The sequence below is a fragment of the Oncorhynchus keta genome, chromosome 12, assembly GCF_023373465.1.
Source record: "Oncorhynchus keta strain PuntledgeMale-10-30-2019 chromosome 12, Oket_V2, whole genome shotgun sequence".
NCBI lineage: Eukaryota > Metazoa > Chordata > Actinopteri > Salmoniformes > Salmonidae > Oncorhynchus > Oncorhynchus keta.
Genome location: NC_068432.1, coordinates 52,465,510 through 52,475,509, shown reverse-complemented (window position 1 = coordinate 52,475,509; position 10,000 = coordinate 52,465,510). Strand labels below are relative to the sequence as shown.

General features: G+C 45.6%; 1 protein-coding gene across 4 annotated transcripts in view; it reads right to left on the bottom strand.

Annotated features, from left to right (window-relative positions):
* The window catches only part of LOC118381633 (transcription factor 4-like), a 539,774-nt gene that overhangs the window by 46,301 nt on the left and 483,473 nt on the right, over positions 1–10,000 (bottom strand). The gene's annotated exons all lie outside the window — the stretch shown is intronic.

The window sequence follows — 10,000 nt, the reverse complement described above, 5'->3', positions numbered from 1 at the left end:
CCTCGGGTTGTGTTTTACCCCAATACAGACCTACACATCCTGTACCTCGGGTTGTGTTTTACCCCAATACAGACCTACTGTACCTCGGGTTGTGTTTTACCCAATACAGACCTACTGTACCTCGGGTTGTGTTTTACCCAATACAGACCTACTGTACCTCGGGTTGTGTTTTACCCCAATACAGACCTACTGTACCTCGGGTTGTGTTTTACCCAATACAGACCTACTGTACCTCGGGTTGTGTTTTACCCAATACAGACCTACTGTACCTCGGGTTGTGTTTTACCCCAATACAGACCTACACATCCTGTACCTCGGGTTGTGTTTTACCCAATACAGACCTACTGTACCTCGGGTTGTGTTTTACCCCAATACAGACCTACTGTACCTCGGGTTGTGTTTTACCCCAATACAGACCTACTGTACCTCGGGTTGTGTTTTACCCAATACAGACCTACTGTACCTCGGGTTGTGTTTTACCCCAATACAGACCTACACATCCTGTACCTCGGGTTGTGTTTTACCCAATACAGACCTACTGTACCTCGGGTTGTGTTTTACCCCAATACAGACCTACTGTACCTCGGGTTGTGTTTTACCCAATACAGACCTACTGTACCTCGGGTTGTGTTTTACCCAATACAGACCTACACATCCTGTACCTCGGGTTGTGTTTTACCCCAATACAGACCTACTGTACCTCGGGTTGTGTTTTACCCAATACAGACCTACTGTACCTCGGGTTGTGTTTTACCCAATACAGACCTACTGTACCTCGGGTTGTGTTTTACCCAATACAGACCTACACATCCTGTACCTCGGGTTGTGTTTTACCCCAATACAGACCTCCTGTACCTCGGGTTGTGTTTTACCCAATACAGACCTACTGTACCTCGGGTTGTGTTTTACCCCAATACAGACCTACTGTACCTCGGGTTGTGTTTTACCCAATACAGACCTACACATCCTGTACCTCGGGTTGTGTTTTACCCCAATACAGACCTACTGTACCTCGGGTTGTGTTTTACCCCAATACAGACCTACTGTACCTCGGGTTGTGTTTTACCCAATACAGACCTACTGTACCTCGGGTTGTGTTTTACCCCAATACAGACCTACTGTACCTCGGGTTGTGTTTTACCCCAATACAGACCTACTGTACCTCGGGTTGTGTTTTACCCAATACAGACCTACTGTACCTCGGGTTGTGTTTTACCCAATACAGACCTACACATCCTGTACCTCGGGTTGTGTTTTACCCCAATACAGACCTACTGTACCTCGGGTTGTGTTTTACCCCAATACAGACCTACTGTACCTCGGGTTGTGTTTTACCCAATACAGACCTACACATCCTGTACCTCGGGTTGTGTTTTACCCCAATACAGACCTACACATCCTGTACCTCGGGTTGTGTTTTACCCCAATACAGACCTACACATCCTGTACCTTGGGTTGTGTTTTACCCCAATACAGACCTACACATCCTGTACCTTGGGTTGTGTTTTACCCCAATACAGACCTACTGTACCTCGGGTTGTGTTTTACCCAATACAGACCTACTGTACCTCGGGTTGTGTTTTACCCAATACAGACCTACTGTACCTGGGTTGTGTTTTACCCCATACAGACCTACTGTACCTCGGGTTGTGTTTTACCCAATACAGACATCCTGTACCTCGGGTTGTGTTTTACCCAATACAGACCTACTGTACCTCGGGTTGTGTTTTACCCCAATACAGACCTACACATCCTGTACCTCGGGTTGTGTTTTACCCAATACAGACATCCTGTACCTCGGGTTGTGTTTTACCCCAATACAGACCTACTGTACCTCGGGTTGTGTTTTACCCCAATACAGACCTACTGTACCTCGGGTTGTGTTTTACCCAATACAGACCTACTGTACCTTGGGTTGTGTTTTACCCCAATACAGACCTACACATCCTGTATCTCGGGTTGTGTTTTACCCCAATACAGACCTACTGTACCTCGGGTTGTGTTTTACCCCAATACAGACCTACTGTACCTCGGGTTGTGTTTTACCCAATACAGACCTACTGTACCTTGGGTTGTGTTTTACCCCAATACAGACCTACACATCCTGTACCTCGGGTTGTGTTTTACCCCAATACAGACCTACTGTACCTCGGGTTGTGTTTTACCCAATACAGACCTACTGTACCTCAGGTTGTGTTTTACCCAATACAGACCTACTGTACCTTGGGTTGTGTTTTACCCCAATACAGACCTACACATCCTGTACCTCGGGTTGTGTTTTACCCCAATACAGACCTACACATCCTGTACCTCGGGTTGTGTTTTACCCAATACAGACCTACTGTACCTCGGGTTGTGTTTTACCCCAATACAGACCTACTGTACCTCGGGTTGTGTTTTACCCCAATACAGACCTACACATCCTGTACCTCGGGTTGTGTTTTACCCCAATACAGACCTACTGTACCTCGGGTTGTGTTTTACCCAATACAGACCTACTGTACCTCGGGTTGTGTTTTACCCAATACAGACCTACTGTACCTTGGGTTGTGTTTTACCCCAATACAGACCTACACATCCTGTACCTCGGGTTGTGTTTTACCCCAATACAGACCTACACATCCTGTACCTTGGGTTGTGTTTTACCCCAATACAGACCTACACATCCTGTACCTTGGGTTGTGTTTTACCCCAATACAGACCTACTGTACCTCGGGTTGTGTTTTACCCAATACAGACCTACTGTACCTCGGGTTGTGTTTTACCCAATACAGACCTACTGTACCTCGGGTTGTGTTTTACCTCATACAGACCTACTGTACCTCGGGTTGTGTTTTACCCAATACAGACATCCTGTACCTCGGGTTGTGTTTTACCCAATACAGACCTACTGTACCTCGGGTTGTGTTTTACCCCAATACAGACCTACACATCCTGTACCTCGGGTTGTGTTTTACCCAATACAGACATCCTGTACCTCGGGTTGTGTTTTACCCCAATACAGACCTACTGTACCTCGGGTTGTGTTTTACCCCAATACAGACCTACTGTACCTCGGGTTGTGTTTTACCCAATACAGACCTACTGTACCTTGGGTTGTGTTTTACCCCAATACAGACCTACACATCCTGTACCTCGGGTTGTGTTTTACCCCAATACAGACCTACTGTACCTCGGGTTGTGTTTTACCCCAATACAGACCTACTGTACCTCGGGTTGTGTTTTACCCAATACAGACCTACTGTACCTTGGGTTGTGTTTTACCCCAATACAGACCTACACATCCTGTACCTCGGGTTGTGTTTTACCCTAATACAGACCTACTGTACCTCGGGTTGTGTTTTACCCAATACAGACCTACTGTACCTCAGGTTGTGTTTTACCCAATACAGACCTACTGTACCTTGGGTTGTGTTTTACCCCAATACAGACCTACACATCCTGTACCTCGGGTTGTGTTTTACCCCAATACAGACCTAAACATCCTGTACCTCGGGTTGTGTTTTACCCCAATACAGACATCCTGTACCTCGGGTTGTGTTTTACCCCAATACAGACCTACTGTACCTCGGGTTGTGTTTTACCCCAATACAGACCTACTGTACCTCGGGTTGTGTTTTACCCCAATACAGACCTACTGTACCTCGGGTTGTGTTTTACCCCAATACAGACCTACACATCCTGTACCTCGGGTTGTGTTTTACCCAATACAGACCTACACATCCTGTACCTCGGGTTGTGTTTTACCCAATACAGACCGACACAATGTGGAAGAACACATTTCAGTTGTACAACTGACTAGAGGGTGAATGGACAAGACAAAAGATTTAAGTGCCTTTGAACGGGGTATGGTAGTAGATGCCAGGCGCACCGATTTGAGTCTGTCAAGAACTACAACGCTGCTGGGTGTTTCACGCTCAACAGTTTCCCAAGAACGGTCCACCGCCCAAAGGACATCCAGCCAACTTGACACAACTGTGGGAACCATTGGAGTCAACTTGGGTCAGCATCCCTGTGGAATGATTTCGACACCTCGTAGAGTCCATGCCCCGATCAATGGAGGCTGTTCCGAGGGCAAAGGGGGAGGTGCAACTCAATATTAGGAAGGTGTTCCTTATGTTTTTGTACACTCAGTGTATAATGACACCAAGATGTTGTCTGTATCTTACTGTATCATTTACAGTTCACGGATCATAGTGTCTAATGGGAGGCATGTAGAGGTATTAAAAGGGCCTAAAATGTCAACTTAAATCATGAGAAAAAAATCAAAATAAATGGTTTTGTGATACAAATGTAAAAAAACATCCTTCCTCCCAATGAAGAAGTTCCTAAGTGAGATTTGCGAGAACAATCTGACATACCAAAAATATTTTTTTTTCCCAATCCCACGGCAAATTATTTTATGTAGGTATTTCCTGGTGAAGACTTTATCACTTCATGATGCTGCTGGATCAAACACACACACACACACACACACGCACGCACGCACACACACACACACACACACACACACACACACACACACACACACACACACACACACACACACACACACACACACCACACCACACCACACACACACTCACGGCCGCTTTGAAATGATGGAGTGCGTTTGTAATTAAGTCCATCAGTCGATACATATGAAATATCAAACGTCGTGTAGCAACGACAATTAGAATCTAACACAGAGATTGTGAGAAACGTATTTCTCACATTAAGGGGCCTGGTAGAATTAGCATCGTTAGTCTGGTAGAACAGTAATTGGCAAAAAATAAAAAAGGACCTGGGGAGGAAAAAAGGAGAAGTTTGAAGAGTGTTATAACAAGAAGGAGGGAGGACTGTTAATTAGCTAGCATGATAGCATCACGGCTCAATCACAACTAACAACAGCAGGAGCTAGCATGATAGCATCACGGCTAAATCACAACTAACAGCAGCAGTAGCTAGCATGATAGCATCACGGCTCAATCACAACTAACAGCAGCAGCAGTAGCTAGCATGATAGCATCACGGCTCAATCACAACTAACAGCAGCAGTAGCTAGCATGATAGCATCACGGCTCAATCACAACTAACAGCAGCAGTAGCTAGCATGATAGCATCACGGCTAAATCACAACTAACAGCAGCAGTAGCTAGCATGATAGCATCACGGCTCAATCACAACTAACAGCAGCAGCAGTAGCTAGCATGATAGCATCACGGCTAAATCACAACTAACAGCAGCAGTAGCTAGCATGATAGCATCACGGCTCAATCACAACTAACAGCAGCAGTAGCTAGCATGATAGCATCACGGCTCAATCACAACTAACAGCAGCAGTAGCTAGCATGATAGCATCACGGCTCAATCACAACTAACAGCAGCAGCAGTAGCTAGCATGATAGCATCACGGCTCAATCACAACTAACAGCAGCAGTAGCTAGCATGATAGCATCACGGCTCAATCACAACTAACAGCAGCAGTAGCTAGCATGATAGCATCACAGCTCAATCACAACTAACAACAGCAGCAGTAGCTAGCATGATAGCATCACGGCTCAATCACAACTAACAGCAGCAGTAGTAGCTAGCATGATAGCATCACGGCTCAATCACAACTAACAACAGCAGCAGTAGCTAGCATGATAGCATCACGGCTCAATCACAACTAACAGCAGCAGTAGCTAGCATGATAGCATCACAGCTCAATCACAACTAACAGCAGCAGTAGCTAGCATGATAGCATCACAGCTCAATCACAACTAACAACAGCAGCAGTAGCTAGCACGATAGCATCACGGCTCAATCACAACTAACAACAGCAGCAGTAGCTAGCATGATAGCATCACGGCTCAATCACAACTAACAGCAGCAGTAGCTAGCATGATAGCATCACGGCTCAATCACAACTAACAACAGCAGCAGTAGCTAGCATGATAGCATCACGGCTTCAATCACAACTAACAACAGCAGTAGCTAGCATGATAGCATCACGGCTCAATCACAACTAACAACAGCAGTAGCTAGCATGATAGCATCACGGCTCAATCACAACTAACAACAGCAGTAGCTAGCATGATAGCATCACGGCTCAATCACAACTAACAGCAGCAGTAGCTAGCATGATAGCATCACGGCTCAATCACAACTAACAACAGCAGCAGTAGCTAGCATGATAGCATCACGGCTCAATCACAACTAACAGCAGCAGTAGCTAGCATGATAGCATCACGGCTCAATCACAACTAACAACAGCAGTAGCTAGCATGATAGCATCACGGCTCAATCACAACTAACAGCAGCAGTAGCTAGCATGATAGCATCACGGCTCAATCACAACTAACAGCAGCAGTAGCTAGCATGATAGCATCACGGCTCAATCACAACTAACAACAGCAGCAGTAGCTAGCATGATAGCATCACGGCTCAATCACAACTAACGGCAGCAGTAGCTAGCATGATAGCATCACGGCTCAATCACAACTAACGGCAGCAGTAGCTAGCATGATAGCATCACGGCTCAATCACAACTAACGGCAGCAGTAGCTAGCATGATAGCATCACGGGTCAATCACAACTAACAGCAGCAGTAGCTAGCACGATAGCATTACGGCTTCAATCACAACTAACAACAGCAGTAGCTAGCATGATAGCATCACGGCTCAATCACAACTAACAGCAGCAGCAGTAGCTAGCATGATAGCATCACGGCTCAATCACAACTAACGGCAGCAGTAGCTAGCATGATAGCATCACGGCTCAATCACAACTAACAGCAGCAGTAGTTAGCATGATAGCATCAAACTCAATCACAACTAACAACAGCAGCAGTAATTAGCATGATAGCATCACAGCTCAATCACAACTAACAGAGCAGTAGCTAGCATGATTGCATCACGGCTCAATCACAACTAACAGCCGCAGTAGCTAGCATGATAGCATCAAACTCAATCACAACTAATAACAGCAGCAGTAGCTAGCATGATAGCATCACGGCTTCAATCACAACTAACAGCAGCAGTAGCTAGCATGATAGCATCACGGCTCAATCACAACTAACAGCAGCAGTAGCTAGCATGATAGCATCAAACTCAATCACAACTAACAACAGCAGCAGTAGCTAGCATGATAGCATCACAGCTCAATCACAACTAACAACAGCAGCAGTAGCTAGCATGATAGCATCACAGCTCAATCACAACTAACAACAGCAGCAGTAGCTAGCATGATAGCATCACGGCTCAATCACAACTAACAGCAGCAGTAGCTAGCATGATAGCATCACGGCTCAATCACAACTAACAGCAGCAGTAGCTAGCATGATAGCATCACGGCTCAATCACAACTAACGGCAGCAGTAGCTAGCATGATAGCATCACGGCTCAATCACAACTAACAACAGCAGCAGTAGCTAGCATGATAGCATCACGGCTCAATCACAACTAACGGCAGCAGTAGCTAGCATGATAACATCACGGCTCAATCACAACTAACGGCAGCAGTAGCTAGCATGATAGCATCACGGCTCAATCACAACTAACGGCAGCAGTAGCTAGCATGATAGCATCACGGGTCAATCACAACTAACAGCAGCAGTAGCTAGCACGATAGCATTACGGCTTCAATCACAACTAACAACAGCAGTAGCTAGCACGATAGCATCACGGCTCAATCACAACTAACAGCAGCAGCAGTAGCTAGCATGATAGCATCACGGCTCAATCACAACTAACGGCAGCAGTAGCTAGCATGATAGCATCACGGCTCAATCACAACTAACAGCAGCAGTAGTTAGCATGATAGCATCAAACTCAATCACAACTAACAACAGCAGCAGTAATCAGCATGATAGCATCACAGCTCAATCACAACTAACAGAGCAGTAGCTAGCATGATTGCATCACGGCTCAATCACAACTAACAGCCGCAGTAGCTAGCATGATAGCATCAAACTCAATCACAACTAATAACAGCAGCAGTAGCTAGCATGATAGCATCACAGCTCAATCACAACTAACAGTAGCAGTAGCTAGCATGATAGCATCACGGCTCAATCACAACTAACAGCAGCAGTAGCTAGCATGATAGCATCAAACTCAATCACAACTAACAACAGCAGCAGTAGCCAGCATGATAGCATCACAGCTCAATCACAACTAACACCAGCAGCAGTAGCTAGCATGATAGCATCACGGCTCAATCACAACTAACAACAGCAGCAGTAGCTAGCATGATAGCATCACGGCTTCAATCACAACTAACAACAGCAGTAGCTAGCATGATAACATCACGTCTCAATCACAACTAACAGCAGCAGTAGCTAGCATGATAGCATCACGGCTCAATCACAACTAACAGCAGCAGCAGTAGCTAGCATGATAGCATCACGGCTCAATCACAACTAACGGCAGCAGTAGCTAGCATGATAACATCACGGCTCAATCACAACTAACGGCAGCAGTAGCTAGCATGATAGCATCACGGCTCAATCACAACTAACGCCAGCAGTAGCTAGCATGATAGCATCACGGGTCAATCACAACTAACAGCAGCAGTAGCTAGCACGATAGCATTACGGCTTCAATCACAACTAACAACAGCAGTAGCTAGCACGATAGCATCACGGCTCAATCACAACTAACAGCAGCAGCAGTAGCTAGCATGATAGCATCACGGCTCAATCACAACTAACGGCAGCAGTAGCTAGCATGATAGCATCACGGCTCAATCACAACTAACAGCAGCAGTAGTTAGCATGATAGCATCAAACTCAATCACAACTAACAACAGCAGCAGTAGTTAGCATGATAGCATCACAGCTCAATCACAACTAACAGAGCAGTAGCTAGCATGATAGCATCACGGCTCAATCACAACTAACAGCAGCAGTAGCTAGCATGATAGCATCAAACTCAATCACAACTAACAACAGCAGCAGTAGCTAGCATGATAGCATCACAGCTCAATCACAACTAACAGCAGCAGTAGCTAGCATGATAGCATCACGGCTCAATCACAACTAACAGCAGCAGTAGCTAGCATGATAGCATCAAACTCAATCACAACTAACAACAGCAGCAGTAGCTAGCATGATAGCATCACAGCTCAATCACAACTAACAACAGCAGCAGTAGCTAGCATGATAGCATCACAGCTCAATCACAACTAACAGCAGCAGTAGCTAGCCAGATAGCATCACGGCTCAATCACAACTAAAAGCGGCAGGAGCTAGCAACAGGCTTCATCGACACCTGGAAAATAAGTCATTGGCCAACGCCAGTGTCCCTGCATCGTGAAGCCTACTGTAGGTTCTGTTTAGGACCAAATACCTTCTTTCCAATGTGTCAAGTTGTTATCTTTTTGATTTCTCATGATTTGGTTGGGTCTAATTGTGTTGCTGTCTCTAACTCTTCAACCTCAGGAGGCTGAAGAAATTCGGCTTGTCACCAAAAGCACTCACAAACTTCTACAGATACACAATCGAGAGCATCCTGGCGGGCTGTATCACCGCCTGGTACGGCAACTGCTCCGCCCTCAACCATAAGGCTCTCCATAGGGTAGTGAGGTCTGCACAACGCATCACCGGGGGCAAACTACCTGCCCTCCAGGACACCTACACCACCCAATGTCACAGGAAGGCCATAAAGATCATCAAGGACAACAACCACCCGAGCCACTGCCTGTTCACCCCGCTATCATCCAGAAGGCGAGGAGAAGGACCGAGAGACTGAAAAACAGCTTCTATCTCAAGGCCATCAGACTGTTAAACAGCCACCACTAACATTGAGTGGCTGCTGCCAACACACTGACTCAACTCCAGCCACTTTAATAATGGGAATTGATGGGAAATTATGTAAAATATATCACTAGCCACTTTAAACAATGCTACCTAATATAATGTGTACATACCCTACATCATTCATCTCATATGTATACATATATACTGTACTCTATATCATCTACTGCATCCTTATGTAATACATGTATCACTAGCCACTATGCCACTTTGTTTACATAC